Source organism: Ursus arctos, unplaced genomic scaffold, assembly GCF_023065955.2.
Source record: "Ursus arctos isolate Adak ecotype North America unplaced genomic scaffold, UrsArc2.0 scaffold_13, whole genome shotgun sequence".
In the NCBI taxonomy this organism is placed as follows: domain Eukaryota; kingdom Metazoa; phylum Chordata; class Mammalia; order Carnivora; family Ursidae; genus Ursus; species Ursus arctos.
Genome location: NW_026622797.1, coordinates 62,384,347 through 62,402,742, shown reverse-complemented (window position 1 = coordinate 62,402,742; position 18,396 = coordinate 62,384,347).

The following is an 18,396-nucleotide window of genomic DNA, read 5'->3' as shown; positions in this document are numbered from 1 at the left end:
TTCTCAGATAATTCACATGTCATTTTGTTTTTATTCCAACAAATGTCTGTATGACTTCCCTTATAGTTTGTGCCAGAAATAGTTTATGTTCAAGAAGCACACAGTATGTTAAAAGATTAAGGATTAATGAAGTCTGGCTGAGCAGGTTGTCTAATTATGAATTTGATATTTAAAAGCTGTGCTACAATTTACATATTGCATAATGTATGTTTGCTCTCTTTCAGAAATAAAATATATCATTCTGTAAATAGACAATTTTCAGAAATCTTCATTCTATATATCCACAAAGAGAGGAAAGGAATATGATTGCATAACTAAATATGTATTAGGAAAATTCAATGAAATTGATTCTAATTAATTCTAATTAATAATCAATCCCTAATTTAAAACTATCTCTATACTTATAAATAACTGTTGAGATGTGAAAGAATGAAGATGTAAATAACATTTATTTAGTAAATGATAATAATATAAACAATATTTCTTTTCCAGATATTGTTATTTTGACAAATCCATAGTTGCTACACTATTCTTTCTAATTAAATTAAAGACAAATAAAGTAGCTACTTAATTCTTCCATTGGTATAGAACATTTCCACAGAAGAATTTCTTACTATCACAAAAGAAGAAACTTTTACTCTTTCTCTTCAAAAGTATTCCTCAATATTCAAAGCAAATTCCAAACCAGAAGATTATCTGTAGGAAAAATCTTGATTAACAGTAATACTTTAAAAATTCAGTTAATATGGTTAATAAAAGTCCATGAAAACTAAGAATTAACTCCCCAATAATTTTGGGTCAATCCTTATTATTTTAAAATCCTTCTCAAATGTATTAGTCTTTTTACCCACCTTAGCAAGTTCATGAGTCTGAAGATAATTGAATCTGTGATAATTCAGGAACTGCAATGCCTCAGGCTTATCATTTTAAGCATCAATTCTCATTGCATAGGAATGGAGATGAAATTATAGAGGAGTACAGGATATTGGCTTTGGTCCCTATTGACCTAAAGATAGGGCCTAAAAAGTATTGATTTTCAAATACATCTCTAAGACCCTATTATTAATTTGTTATTTCCCACATATCCCAAATGTGAAAATAGAGAAAAAAACAATTGAGTTATGTGAAGGTTTGGTTAATCATGTTTAAATGTCCCTGTACTACATTTTCCCTTTTCTTTTGGAGGCTTGGCATTGTATGTATCCAAAGGAGTAGTTTTTTTTTTTTAATTTTATTTATTTATTTGACAGAGAGTGAGAGAGAGAGCACAAGCAGGGGGGAGGGTAAGAGGAAGAGGGCAGAGCAGTCTCCCTGCTGAGCAGGGAGACCCTATGTGGCTCAATCCCAGGACCCCAGGATCATGACCTGGACCAAAGGCAGACGTTTAATCGACTGAGCCACCCAGGCACCCACAAAGGAGTACTTCCTTAAGTCATAAGAAATTCAGTATATTTGCAAAGGAGCTACCAATTTTGTCTTCATTGACTGAGCAGTCAAAAGGTCAAGCTTTTATCAGGAATTTCCCAAAGCAAAATTTACTACCAATTTGTAGATTAGTCACTGATAACACATACTGATTTTCTAATTGTATGGAGGTTTTAGCTGACTGTTTCAAAAATGTATGTTTAGCCATTATAAGTTCAACATTATTTTCTAAATAAAATTGGAAAGAAGGATACTTTCTTGGTTCCAAATAAATACTAATATGGGATGAATATTTCCAATTCTAGGGATATTAGTGTAGGCCAATTCTCCCCTGTCTTTTCCACTGAAAGCAACTATAAGTCCTGGGCACAACGCTTGGAGCAACCTTATGATAACTCTAAAAAGTAAAGAGCAGGTGGATTAGAGAAGAGATAGATTCAAAGTTCCACCACACTGGTACAGATTTTACCATTTTCCTCCACTATTGCCTGCTTGAACTCAAAGGTAGATTGAAACATATTGTGTATACCAAGTGTGCACTGAACGAGATCTTAAGCCCTCTCCTTGGACCACAGAGTTTAAAAGAGGAGTGTTGTGGGTCAGAAAACTGTAGAAATATTGGGGACAGCTGGATATAATAATAATAAGCAGCTGCTGACATCTAAAGCTCTGAGGATGATAGACACTTTCATCTGACCAATGGATCTGTGGTTCCCAGAGAGTGGGCTAAATATCTCCCTATCCCCCTGCTCCCCACCTTCTCTACTTCTGCAGTCTGGCTCCAGACATATTATTGGGAAAAAAAACTGTGTGCCAAAGTATGGAAATCAATACCTTAGCAAGGTGCACATCTGTGGGTCTGACCCTGAATAGTATACCACAGATTTAGGAACCTACTATAGAGTACATCACTACCCAAGTTCCAGTCTGGTGACCAAGATGGTATGCACATAAGACATATGTAAAGCACACTGCAAAGGCTTTGAAAATTAAACTGATGTTGGAAACACTGCCCAGAAAAGTAGATTGAAATTCGTAAAAATGGAAAAATCTATTTCAATGAAATTAACCAGGTGAATTGCCTGTTAAAACAAAACACATCATTTCCTTAAGATTTAAACACCACTTAGTCTTGATAATCTAAATATCAAAGTGTCTAGGATATAATCCCAAATTGCTTGGCATGTGAGGAAGAAGAATCTGGAAAATCTGAATCTTCAAGGGAAAATACAAAAATGTGCACCAACCCTGAAATGATACAGATGTTAGAATTATCAAAGAATTTAAAGCAGTTATTATAAGCATGCTTCATTAAGTTAAAAGTGATTCCTCTTGAAATAAATGGAAAGAAAAACTCTCAACACCTGAAAAGATAATAAAAAGAAAAAGCAATGGAAATATTACAAATGAGAAATTAAATAAAAGCTTAAATGGGCTCAGTGGTTCAATGAGGATGATGGAGGAAAATGTCCATGAACTTTAAGATAGAAGAAGAAATCTAGGTAAGTCAATGGAGTATAGAAAGGTATGATCAGAACTTATTCTGACAAGATCTCATTTGAGAAGGGACCTAAAGGAATTGAAAAAGGTAAATGATTGTTTTATACAGGGGAGGTATTTCAGCATGAGGGAATTGAAAGAGCAAAGGACTTGAGGTGAAGACTTGGCTGGCATGTTTAAGAACGAGCAAGGCAGCATTGTGGCTGGGCCATGGTGAGCCCTGGTGTGAGTGAAAGGATTTGTGCTCAAGGACAGAGCAGATGTGGGAGTTGGAAAAAGTCACGAAGAGATTTATAGGCCAGTAATCTTACCTTTGCTTACTCATTTTCTGTAAGATTACATTTTTAGAAAAATATTTCTATATATGGTCTCTTCCTCCTCCGTCTTCTTTTATCTACTGACCTGGTTTTCATCAAATTAGATATTTCTTTATAAAATTAATAAAAGTATTAATTTTTAAACCTCCAACTTCTACTTGATGCTTTTAAATGTAAGTCTCTGGTCTTGATCTGCCACTCTTTTTCTTAACTGGAATTTCCATATCAGCAAATCTCTTCAATGTGTTCTATTGGGTCTGTTGCTCAAAATCCATTTCTCATGATTTCTGTGCAGACTATATTTTCCTTGTAATCTGAATTTGAGATAGTGTTAACCAATAAGAGGTTCTTACAGGAGGTTAAAGATTGGGAAGCAGATACCAGAGTATCACCTTCTTCTTGCTTCAGGGCTATCTGTGGACGTGGTTATCTGTCTTCCATAGTTGCATCAATCTCCACGCAAGCCCACCCTTCATGCAGCCAGTGATCCCTGCTCTTGGCTTCTGGTAACATTATCTGTTTTCCTTACACTTCTAGCCATAGGGATAGTAGAGATTTTTTTTTCCATTACTAAATTCTGGATTGTCTCAGTGTCCCCTTCTGACTTTTCAGTTCTCCTAGCACCTCAGAAACTAGCTACGCTGTTGGAGGAACTGAAGTACAGTTACATATGATACAACGGGGTTCAGGCAACCAAAGAATTTATAATCTACTTTACATAAATTATGCTTAATCTTTCTAGATACCCTGTAATATGACTATTAAAATCCCATTTTACTGATGTCTAAGCTCTACAAGGCTAAACAGTCATTCTACGATCAGACAAGTAGGTGGATAAGTTGGTAGATAAAATGATGTATTTCTAGCTCATATCATTTTATTTATAACATAATCAAGTGAATAAAACCAATTAATGAATAATGTTTGCCCTCAGCCATATTCTTTTTGTTAGCACTTATTATCCAGAGGTAGTTGGTCCGAGGGTTGTGGGTTATTGTTAATCTGTTTATTATCCAGAGGTAGCAATGACATCCAAAATAATCCCTTATTTAATCAGCTTCTTAGTAATTTTTCAAGCTCTTTAATTTTTTGACCAAAAATATATTGAGTAGAAATCAGCAATAATTTCTAATGCTTTGATATCTTCTTTCCTTTCCCCAAGGAAAACAATAAAAGTAATGTCAATCTGAAAAGCAGATTTATACATTTATTATTAGATGTTTAAAAATAAAAATATATTAGGGGTGCCTGGGTGGCTCAGTCAGTTAAGCATCTGACTCTTGATCTCAGCTCAGGGCTTGATCTCAGGGCTGTGAGTTCACAGGGCTCTAGGAAGGAGCCCAACATAGGCTTAGAAAAATAGTAATAGAATAAAAATAATAATAAATAAATATATCTGTTTTTTCCAAAATATATTCAGGAAAGTACTTTTTCCACTAAATACCAATAGACTTTCTTGACAAAATGGATCCACATTCATAAATAAATATTGCAAAATTTAACCAGTGCTTGAAATTCAGAATACCAATTAATGCATTAAAACTTTGAGAATTCATAAAGAACTATGTTTATTTTTATTCGACCTGGAATTGCAATATCTCTAAATATTTGATATATGCATATACACATGCACCCATATATGCAATTATAAATGTGAAGATGCATAGAACATTCTTTAAAAAAAAAAGATTTATTTATTTATTTTAGAGAGAGAGCATGCATGCATTGAGTAGGGGGTAGGGATGGGAGGGACAGAGGCAGAGGGAGAGGGAGAGAATCCACAAGCAGAATCTCTTCTGAGTTCAAAGCCTAATATGGGGCTCGATCCCAGGACCCTGAGATCGTGACCTGAGCCAAAATCAAGAGTTGGACACTTAACCAACTGAGTCATTTGGGTGCTCCATGATGTATAAAACATTCAATTTGAAAGTGAAAAAAGATGTTAGTCTGTTCTATACAAGACAGAACTGTGTTCTCACCTGTAGCATTTTATAAAAATTTCTTCAGTCAGGCTCCTAATTTTTGACTGAACCAGAATTAGAACCCAAGTCTAAGAACATTTAGTTTGTCACTGACCAAGTTAACTATGGGTAGTAGAAAATGCATAGTGTTTTAAGTTATACATTTCAAGTTCATGCTTTGCCTTCACCAATTATTAAATGAGCCAAAGATTTCTCATCTCTAAAATGAAGATGATAATAATAATAATAATAATAATAATAAATAATAATAATAATGATAAATATCCTAATTACTTCACGATGTCAGTATTGTGAAGTTCAAATGAAGAAACACCTCTAGAAGCATTTTACAAGGAACCTTGCAACATCATTTTAATTAAATTGGAAAAACAATACCATAAAATAAGATGATTTAATGATCAACAGTTTATGTTTAATATGATGAACTCAGATTTCCTTTTCCAAGTACAATAGAGGGTACCAGAAATTAAATGAGATTTAGGCAAATTTGTTTTAAATTTAATTGTTTTAATTGTTTTGTTGTTTTTTGAGTCTCATTTGTCCTTGGATTGACTGAATATTTGTACAAGTCTTTGCAATTTGGAGGCATAAAAAATTTGTATTAGATTAAAATGCAAGAAGTATTTAAAAGATTTTCAATCCTTTAAAAATAGAAAAATACACAACTCTGGTCATTTCTATTTAACAATTTTTGGTTGATATTTTTTAATAAACTATTATTTTTTAGTCACTTTAATGACCACCCTGAGTTGAATACATGATATGTCTGTCGATTGTTTCAAACTCAGTCCTTAAAAGATCCAGAAAGGACATTTTAACTGTAAAGTAGTCGATTCTGGAGTTGCACATAGATATGGCTTTGGAATATTAACTGTGTCATCCACTGGAACCATTTTAGATATACTGATGGGACAATGTCATTTCATGATTCATTCAACTTTCAGTTACCCTTGGAAATGGGAAATACAATTTGGATGAATGAAACTCTCAATCCCTGATCTTACTGCAGTCGTTAATGCTCACATCCCTACCTAACATCTGGTGGAAGTTTCCAGGAAATAAGCAAATGACAGATTTTAAATTCACCCCAACTTGTTTTCTTTTCTACTAGCGATGACATGCAGGTGATAATAAACAGAGAAGAATAATGAAAATTAGGGAGCCAAATGGAAGAAAAGACCAGGAAAAATAGTCAACCCGATTGTGTAAGTGGTTGGAATGTTCCATTTTCACATCAATTGTGGACTATTTTACTTTACTGAAATATGTTTTCAAATTGTTTTTTTAACAAACACCATACAAATTCTATTCTTATCAAAGAATAGCTTAGAAAATGCTGAAGGCAACACTGTATAATAAAAATATCACTCTGTATTAGGCAATATAAGTAATAAAAGGAATTGGTCTAGATGATTTTTTATTTTACCCTCACCAAAATTCTGTTATTTTAACCTATATACAAAGTACTTTGTTGGACATTCTGGGAGACTCAGGATATTTAAGATATGGGTTCTAGCCTTGAAAAACTTTGAAAATTGGTTGAAATATGTATGTTCACAAGGAATGGTGAGAAGTGTTTTCTAAGCAAATAAAAAAAAACATGAGTAACTAGAAATATTTTTATATATATTTATAGCAGGAGGGGACCTGGAAAAGTTTGATAGAAGTTGATATTTTCTTGTGTTTGGAAGTAAGAGTTTTATGGGTGAATATGTAAGGTAAAGGGTATTCAAAATAAGAATGAGTAAAGGCAGGCAGTTATGAAAGTACATGGTGTACCTAGGTGATAAATAGCAGTCAGATGCCACTATTTGATTTTCCATCTTAAAATATGAAGGATAATCTAGATCAGTGATTTTTAAATGTATTTCATGGTCTAGAATGTAGGCTTTTAAGGTCTTCCTGATAAACTGGACAATGATTAAAAAATTGAAGTTATCTTTACCACCAAATCTATTCACCAGAATTTATATCTACATATACTACTTTCCTGCCTTATACCACAAACGAACTATTCTCATTCTTATCCATAACCAGTTTTCTCATTCATCAAAATCTTTAATCTCTGTATTATATTTTTATATTTTTATGGCTGCTATAACAAAGTTCCACAAATTGGGTATCTTAAAACAACAGAAACTCATTCTATCTTAATTTTAGAGGCTAGACATCTGAAATCAAGATATCAACTTCAATGTTCTCTTCGAAGGCTCTAGGGAGGAAAATATTTGATGCCTTTTCTAGCTTCTGGTGGTTTCCTACAATCACTCCTTGGCATTCCTTGGCTTGTAGGTGTACTCCGATATCTATCTCCATCTTCACATGGCCTTCTTCCCTATTTATGTGTGTGTCCAAACTTTCTTCTTGTAAAGACAGCAGGTGTTGAATTAGATAGGGCTCATTCTAACTTGATTGCATTTGCAAAGACCCTATTTCCAAATACTGTCACATTCACACGTTCTGTGTTGACATGAATTTTGAGGGACAGGATGCCATTCAACATAGTACATGTCTCATTCACACCATCATACAAATATGATGTTATTTCCTCCACCAGCTACTACCCATTTATCTTCCTTTTTTTGCACACAACTCATTGCATTTGTCTATAGTTGCAGTCTTCAATTTGTCTCTCCCTATTGTCTCTTATACTACTCTGAATTATACCCACCCCAGCTTCTCCTTTCCAGTTCACGAATGACCTGCACATTGCTGGTTTCAATGGTCATAGTCTTTATTGATTTGATCTTTGCTGGCATTTCACCTTGATATACTTTCTTTACTTGGCTTCCAGAATACTACTGTATGTTGATGTTCCTCAAGTTATACTGGATACCTCTCAATTTCCTTTGTTTGTTTGTCTGGTCCCTCAGCCTACTGGTAGTAAGTCTGATATTTAGTCTTTGGCCTTCTCTGGTGATTTCTTTCAATTTCACGCCTTTAAATACTATCTATGGGTCAGCCTCCTGTATCCATTGCCTGCTTGATATCTGTACTCACAAATCTATTCTATATCTCAAATTAGCAAGGCTTAAGAATTCCTACTGACCCTCTTATCCACTGGCAGTGTTCTACATCTCATTTTACAGCAAATACATCCTCCCAGTGGCTCATGTTAAAAAAAGTCATTCTAGATCCCTTTCTTTCTCCAATTTGCCCACAATTATTCCATGAAAAAATAAAAATTATATAGAATCTGCTTTTCTCCTGGCTTAGCCACCATCATCTCTTGCCTATATCACTGCCATTGCCTCCTAACTGGTCTGTTTCTTCCCATGCTCACTTAGGATCACCTATCAACATGACAATGGGACTGATCCTTTAAACCACCAACAGATCATGTCATGTTGTTCCAAAACATGCTATGACTCTATATCTCTCTAAACACCAAAGTCATGCAGTGGCCTCAAGGCCCTCTGTGATATTGATTCCCATTGTCTTTCTGATCTCATTTCCTAACTCTTCTTCCTCTCATTCACTCTGCTACAAGCATGTTGGACTCCCTGCTGATCTTTGACCATGTCAGGAATGTTCCCATGGTAGGGTCTCTTCATTATGTCTAATCTACCCTTCCCAAAAACATCTGAATTGGTAACTCACCTTCTTCAAATCTTTGTACAAAGTCTCTCAATAAGTTAGTCCTAAACTGATTTTCCTATTGCTCATCCCACCACACATATATTCTGGCATCACAGTTCTCATTAATTTCCCCTATTTTACTTTACTTTTTCATATATTTTCATAAATGTATGTGTATAAATACATATCCATATATATTATCACATTTGAAAATAATGTATAGTTACTTTTTCATTATGTTTGCCATTTGTGATCAGGATTTTGTTTGCTTTGTTCATTGATGTATCACAAATACCTAAAAGAGGGACTGACATACATTTATTGTATAACAAAATAAACTAGTTTTAATGGGAAAATAGCACAGAATCTGCAGATGTTTTTTCTCTATCAGACCTCTGATAGAGTTCAGATTTGTCTGTGCTCTTCTTGCAGGGTGATTCCCAGAACTCATAATTATGACATGTAATGTTTATGGTATTCATATAATATGTCCTGTCCCATGCTAAGCCATTTACATATATTGGTATCAGGCAAAACCTCCTCTGTAGAAATAGCTGATGATATTAGTCCCAGCTTGGAAAAAGGGATAAAGTATTAAATAATACCCAAGACCACAGATCCACTAAGGGAAGGAGCTATTTATTAAAGAACATTATCTTCCCTCCTAATACATTACTCTGAGTGTAGACTTCTATTATGCATGGCCAAATACAATTAATACATATGGATACTAGTTTTTAAAGAAAATATATGTAATTTAGATTAATTAAAAATTGAAATTATTTCAGGGTGCCTGGGTGACCCTGTCAGTTAAGCATCTGACTCTTGGTTTTGCCTCAGGTCGTGATCTCAGAGTCCTGAGATCAAGCCCCGTGTTGGGCTCTGTGCTCAGCATGGAATCTGCTTGGGTTTCTCTCTCCCTCTCCCTCTCCCCACCCCCCTGTGACCCCTGTTCTCACATGCTCAGTCTCTCTCTCGAATAAATAAATATTTTTTAAAAATAAATTGAAATTATTCCTACTTTTCTCTATATTTTTATCTACCTTTGGTTTGTTTATTAGGGTATATTGTATAAAAGATGTTGATAAACTAATAATCATACAGTTACCTTGAAACATGACAAGATTTGAAATTTCTAGGAGATCGATTATATGCCTAAATACGGACTCTAGGAAAAAAACTGAGGGCTTCAGAGGGGAGGAGTGTGGGGGATTAGGATAGGCTGGTGATGGGTATTAAGGAGGGCATATATTGCGTGGAACACTGGGTATTATACGCAAACAATGAATCATGGAACACTACATCAAAAACTAAGGATGTACTGTATGGGGACTAACATAACATAATAAAAAATTTAAAAATAAATAAATAAATATAGTAAAATATTTTCCATAGGAAACTATTAAAAATACCTTCCCATAAATTAGAGAAAGAATAAATCTCATATATTGTACAATTGATTTTAGAGTATACTCTAAATTAAGTTTAAAATCTTTTATATAACAGATTTAATACAACTCTGCAAAACTTGTAAAGTCGTCCTTTTGCTGTATGAGGCTACTTAAATCATTACAGAATAAGAGTTTTAATGCTGGCACAAAAATCTTATGAGTCTATTTTAATATGAATAGGCTATTTTCAGTTATTTCCTGTAAATGAAAACAATCTTATTTTTTATGGATTCCACTGATTCAGAAGCTCAGTGAAACTGGGCACCTGTGTCTTCCAATTCTGCAATGATGTAGAAATCCCATCCTTCCATTACTTTCTGTTCTGAGGTATTTTTGGCGCTCAAGTCTCAAACATATGTTTTACTCTTAAGAAGGTTGTGACATTAAGTAAACTGAAATATGGGTCAGTCACTTTTCAAATGATTATGGTAAAAAGAATGGAAAATATGAGTAATTGAATAAAGTTATACTATGTTTCTAATTCAGTTGATATGATAAATGAAAGACTAAATTGGATATTCCTAGTCTTACACCATAACAACAAGCCATTTCCAAAGACATTTTTTAAAAAACTTCATTATACTAAGTTGAATTTTATGTTATTTATAATTGTGCATTTAATTTACTAACCCCTTGGGCTTTGGGGTTTCTGGAAAGAGAACTAGATACTGCTAAAATATTCTAACTCTCATTCTGTCATTTTGTACTGCTTTCTCCTTGGGAAAAATATCTTTCTGAGTCTGTGTCCATAAGGATCAAATGAATCTCTTAAATTAGAAGTTGACAAACTATGGTTCATTGCCTTTTTTGTAAATAAAGTTTTATTGGAACACAGCTGCATCCTTTTGTTTGCATAGTGTCTATGGCTGCCTTCAGGTGATAGTGGTGAAGTTGAATAGTTATGGCAGGGTCTTCTAGCCTGCCAAGCTTAAAATAGTTCTGTTTGACCCTTTATAAAAACTGTTTGCAAACCTCTGATCTAGATGTTTTCTATGATTGCTCTAAGTTTTAAATTCATGCAATTTTGTGGTTCTCTTTGATCAGTGCTCCAAAAACCGATTAAATGCTACACAGACTTATGGATGAACGCTTGGTATATAAAAAGGTATAATGATACATTCCTATCTTGAACAATATCTTAAATATCTTACAATCTCATTTGAGATATTAAAGATATATATCAATATGCAACTGGAAATACTAGGTAGCATCTGCTAAGAAAGTGTTGCAAAAGGCATGGGCATTAAGGAAATTCATCACTAAGGTAATCACTGAGGAGTAAGGCTGACAGGTAAAGCTTTTAAGCAAAGCTAGAACTTGAACTGAGTTTAGATAGAAAGAAAGTGACTATATTGAATATCTACTATATATCACAGTTATTGAAATGGGCACTTAAATTTCTTTAATCACCTAATCCTCTATGGCAATTACTAATATTGTCATTTTATAGATAATGAGCTTGTGTTCACATAATTACTATGTAGTGCAGTTTGCATTTCCATCCAGGTTTACTTGTATTACGCACACATGTATATATATCCTCACACTCATGTGAGGATATTTCTCCCACTCCTGTACCCACACTCCTAAATCCTGATACTCCCCCCTTGGTTCCATGATGTCATCCTATAAACCCCTTCTTATAGTTAGCTAAGCTAGAAATGTCAACTGAAGATTTCATATCTGTTGTAATTATCAAGGCATATGTTAAAATGGACCTGAACTAAGGTATAACTGTAATGTGTCTGTGTGTGTCTGTTATGTGTGTATATGTAAAATTATGACATATATATATTTATACATATATACATGCATACACACACTTTACTCTTTTGTAATTATTAAAATGTTTCTAAGTATTATTTAACAAGGCTGCATTTTATATAGAGAAAGAAATGGAATATCTTAATAGTAGTCAAAGAATAGAATACCCAAAATGAATTCAAAGTAAGAGTGCACCACAGAAAATTTCTACAGAAGAGATACAATTTCCTTTCTTTCTTTTTAACTTTTCTTTTTAATTCTAAGACAGGTGTGTAAAATCAGCATTGCTAATTTCTTGTAAAATGATTTCTGTCTAAAACTGTTCTATATTTTTCTCAAGGTAAATTCAGTAACTGGAGCCAGGATGACTATAAAGCTAGTAATTATTTCATATTTAAGCATGCCATCAAATGCAATTTCTAGTTTTGTTATGTGTATTCATTATTCCCAGTGACAGAAGAAAATGCAGGAGACTGAGATGATAATCCCCATTAGTACAATAAAGTAACACACATGGAAAGACTTCTTCACAAGGGCATTATAAGAGCTAAATTACACTGTAAATAGAAAATTCTTTGCAAATGTAACATACAAAACAATCAACATAATTTCTTGAGCACAGAAAAAAGAATTTTGCTTCCTAGAATCTAAAATTGCTGTTAAAGAGAATAAATAGAAAGTGACATAGGGAATGGGAAGTTTATAATGCTTATTCAAATTCTCCAACTGACTGGCTTAAATATTTTTATATCATCTTGATAAACTTCTACTTGAAATTTAGTTTTGTTACTATGGAGAAATAAAGATGATAGTTGTTAACCAACTACATCAGAGGATTTAGCTTAAAATTCTATTATGATGATTGATATGCATGGAATCTTTGATTAATGAAAGTGCTTTAAGGACACAATATGGCACACTAACTAAAACTTACATCTGGCAATCTGATCTTTAATTTAGTATTTCATTTATTGTCCAAATAATCATCAAACTAATTCATCCTGGAATATAATATTTTACTATTGTAAAGTGCTATATATTTCCTCATTTAATCCTCAGATATGTAATTATTATAATTGCTATTGCCACATATCACTCTATATGCCAGTCATGGTGCTGAGTTATTGATATACATCATCTTAATCAACAATTGCCACAACTTTTTAAAGTGTTATGATTATTCTTCACCTTTAAAAAAAACAGATGTGGAAAATAATTATTAGTGCGTTTAAGGTGGAGGTTTTAGCTTTTGGTAATGGAAGAGTAACCTGCAGATTATAATTATAAACTCTAAAATATATAAACCTATCTGAAGGCATTGAAGTGTGACCTAATACGAGCAGAACCTGGAGATGAATCAACATTTGGAAGAAGGGAATGGTTCTGCTTTTCCTGTTTTGGTCAGTTTTTACCTAAAGGAAGTCTCCGGATAGCAGTCATGACAGGCAGCTAGAATTAGAATTGTCAATCTTAATGACTTTAGCAACTAGGGAACAGGTATCAGGGGTACCACAGCGGCTAGAATGTAAGGAGTGAAATTGTACAAGGGAGAAAGCCACAGAGAGATGGCTCTAAATTCTCCATGTAAACTTTTCCCAACTTTGTAGCTAATCCCTATTCCATGCATGCTTGGGGCCGACTCCAAGCAGCTAATTGTAAAGAACTGAACATCAAGTTCAATGGCTGCACCCTATTTGAAAGATAGAGTTTGGAGTTTGAGTTCAGCCAAAATATTTACTGCTAAAACAAGCAAGCAAGAAAATTCTTAATACTCCTCAAAGAAATATAACAGGACCCAGAATCTATACAATGTATCATTTAGTTTCCAGATATATTCCAAAATCTCTCGACTACATATATACATGTATGTATATATAAACATGACAACATAACTCATACTCAAGAGAAAAACCAAAGGACAAGTCTGAATAACATGGATACTGAAACAGATAGACTAGGATCTCTATAAGAAATAAAATCTATGAAAAAGAACCTCCAAAAAGAACAAATCAAAATTCTGGAATTTACAGTTCACATAATTATTAATTGCCATAGCTGAGATACAAACTAGGTTTGTCTGATTCCAGAATCAATCCTCTTAACTACAACTTCATGCTATTTTCCAATAAAGTTCATGTTGTTATACCCTGTTATTTGTATGTGAAAACTCAGACTTGATAAACAATATGCTCAGTGATAAGGATAGAGTGATAAACAAGATAGAAATTCCCAATGGAGCCAACAATCCACTGAGAGTCATAGATGTTGTACAGATATCATCAATGATTATGTCTTTACAATAGTGGTAACTGCAGTTGTAAAACCGTCTCATAGGGAATGAGACTATAGAACAGGGTGACTTAATTTTGAGAGTCGGAGAGGCTGTGCACATGATACCTTGTTCTTCTCTGTGTTTAGTTAAAAATTATATCTCTAATATATGCTTAATTTTTAATCTTTAGAAACTCAGGTGTAAATTTCGTCCAATGAGTGGATATGTAATCTGTCAGTTCTTAAGGAAAAGATGTATCTTTGTTGCAGTGGTGTACTTGGGTACCCCGCCAGATTAACTACATATAAAACACAATCATTTAAAAGGGGCTATCCGTGGAAAATAGAAAACCATAAAAGAGATTGTAATGACTTTCAAGGGCCATGATTACAAAAGTAATAGTTTGGGTCATAATGTTTCTAAGAAAAATATTGCTGAGATATAACCTCTACTGAACCTCTACAAACATAGAACAATGAGGTAGTTGCTGAAAAACAATAAACATGAACATTATACTGAAGGATTAAATATGTTTTTACACCTCTCTAATCCAACGACACTCTGTACCATTCAGATTACCTCCAGGACGTGGCATAGCCATTGAGGATAATTGAATCCATTGATCTCAAGTACTTCTATCCACACAACTTTTTAGTCACCTAATTTATTGTAATTAAAATCAAAATATAGGGCTGGATGTTTATTGTCTTTTCCCAGTGTCCTGAGTGCGTATACTTTTCCATGAAGTTACAGTGACACAAAAATGCCATTGTCTTTTGAAAGAACACTTATTATAAGAATATAAAGAAATACCGAGAATTTTTAGGGAACTCAATCCACAAAACACAATCACCTTACATACAATCCCTCTCACTTTATACATTTTTTTTCATATTTTCATTTGCTAAGCTTCCCAGCTTGCCAAGGTTTTTACTGAGTGGTATAAATGGTCAGGAATTTCTGTCTTACAGCAAATAAGCATCTCTCATCTCTGTCAATGACTATTCGATCATCAGTTATTTAAGCCACATCTCTTTATTCTTCTTTTTTCTGGGAAATCCAAAAAACTCTCTGCCCACCCTGTTTTCTGTGAGAGATCCTCACATAACATCAAAAAAGGGGGGAGGGACAGAAAACTTGAAATCTTTGCATCTCTTATTGATACCTTATTCTGCTTATGTTCCCTTTATGCTTTTCATCTGGGAGGTGTTACTTGTCCTCTCTACATTACATATATGTATTGAAGCTTTTTAATTTATGTAACCTTGTGATTCCAAGTTATTTTCCAAAAATTTTAGAATTTCACCATAACCAGTGAATATTGATTTTAAAAAAATGCCTTTGAATTTGATCTTGTAGAAACATGTAGTTGTTTATGATCTAAAAAAGATAATACTGACTTAACCAACAAACATTTATAATGTGTATATTCAATAAACATTTGTGCCTGTTATGTGAACTGTTCTGAGATGATTTATGAATAATAAGTCAATGAATCATATTGTTGCTGTCAAACGATGTCAATTCTGAGTCGCTACAAGCTTCTTCATGGTATCTATAATAATAGGTTATTATAATAGTAAGATTTAATACAATTCAATGGAACATAAAACTTTTGACATTTGCTTCCTTCCTGTTGATATATGTATTTTTTCTTTAATAATTATTTAGTAAGATGAAAGCAAAGGGGACAAGAGTGCTTGGTTGTCAGTAGTTCTTTGGTATTGTCAGTTATTTCAAAGAATCAATTCTTGGCTTATTATATTGATGACAGTAATGTAAGACCTCTGGGTGATGCCAAAACAGATCAAAAGTGCCAACCCTGGTTTCACATTTTCTAATTCTAAAACAAGTGTGGTGAAAATCTTGGGCACCAGAAAAAAAAATCTGTCAACTCCCTCACCAGCAGCTGTCACCTATAGTTAATCTTTTTATTTCTATTTGTGTATTTCCCCTCACACCACCCTATCTCCCACACACAATGTCACCATCTGCTACCACATTTTCCTGCATCCAACTGACCTCCCCAAACATGGCACTGCCATCATTTTCAGTAAGTCAAGCATCACTAAGTCAATGAAGGCTGTGTCCTTTGAAAATAAAACTAAATATTTCATAACTGAGGTAATAGTATTTGCCCACCATTTCTATATATCTAAATGTGTTTTCTAGATGGAGGGATAGTAGCTCTGGGGTTCACTGAAATTTCTAGCAACTAGGGAAAGCATATCTAATTTTGAAAGGGGTACATATAAAGAAGTAAGAACAACATGAACTTTTTTATTTTTATTTTTTGCTTCACAGAACCTATGACTAATGGGAAACACTAGAGAACTGAAGGAATCAAACTTATAGATTAATAGTCAATAATGTAGTCAGTGGTGAAAACTGTTAACATCTGTGCATATTTGGTTCACCTCTCTTTTCACGAAAATTACACTTTTGTTTCCAACTTGCTGCTAAATGAGGTCATATGGTTGTTCTGACCAATTCATTGTTAAGGACAGATCCATTGTTCTAAGCTGAAGCATTTGTCTTTTTGAGTAGCTAGGATCTCAGGGTTTATTTAGTTACCATAGCATAACCTGGCCTATTTTGGCTGAGACCATCAGTCTTCAGTTACTGTAAGTAATTGAAGAGTTACTCTGTCTCTACTCTCTATCTGCCCCTTAAAATGAGGATTTTAATGATTGACTATTCTGTTCTCCAAGTATTCTGGATATTCAGTTGCATCTGGTTACCAAAAGGGCCCTAATCCTTACCATTATGTCAATTATGCAAAGGATTTGGCCACCTTCACAGTTAGGTTAGCAGAAGGGCCATATGATAGGGAATTTTATGTAGATTTCCTATAGCCCTTTGCCATCAGTCAGAGACCCGCAATCATAAAGGAAGAAGTTTCTCCGGAGGAAGTGCTAGAGACTCCTCCCAGAGAATAGCACTGTCTGATGTGACAAAAGAGACAGAAGAAACAGGGAATCAATGCCAAAGCCTCAAGACCCACACTTCTTTCACATTATGACCAGAGAATAAAATATAACCACAGACTGGAGAGAACACTAGTAGAGATAGAATTGTTTTCTGAAGACAATATTGAATGCTCCCCTTTCCTTAAAAAGGAAGTAAATAAAGTGAATTTGGATGGATTCCCAGATTGCACATCTGCCTGTCTAAATTACACCTGAGAAGTAGCAACCAAACAGATGGAAGTGAGGAAGATTAGGGAACAGCTTTCTTTCGATTTTATGTGCCTATAATCACAATGGCTTATACCCTTCACAACAAAGGGTCTTCGGGCTGCCAGACAGTCTTGTAAATACAGACTGTAACACCTGTGTGTCAAACAAGTGGATACAGGTGCAATGGTGGTTTCCCTAGATATGTAAGATAAACTTTGCTGAGTTAGATACATGCACATCATTCTACTTACCACTGTCTCCTTCTCTAAACAAGTCATTAACTATAATGTAAAAATAACATTGCATAAAGTATTAGTGTTATTAAACTTAATTTCTCTTTGGTATATTGGAAGAGAATTAGTTTGTCATATTCCACTGTATGTGTTCTCTTGTTCTGCCCCCTCTTTCCTCCTTAACCATCTTTTAACATTTTTCCTCACTGTAAAATTTTACCAAATGGGGTGGGAATATTGCAGACATGTTTAATCGTCAAAATGTATTTCCTTCTCCTTCCTTTTTAAAAAATCTTCAATAACATTAATAGATTTGCTGAGTTGAGCAGATAAAAAATTTTTCAATAATCTTAAATTGTGGAACCTTTGCCAGAAAACCCCTGAAATAATTAACATAGTATGTTTTCCTTCTAAATGGGATAGCTAGATTTGTGAAAGATTTGGCATTTAAATGAAAGAGAACATAAAGAAATAATGCATTATGGCAAGTAGCACTTTTTGAGAATTCCAGTGTATGCAGTCCTTATTAACGTTTAAGAAATAGATTTCTAACAAAACACGGGAGATTAAATATCTAGTGTGTTAGTGGAATTTTTAATAAAGTATGAAATGTCTCATCACTGCAATGGATCAACAGCTTAAAACTGAGCTAGACAAAGATTAAGAGGAGGTAAGGCTGACAGTGAATTAACTG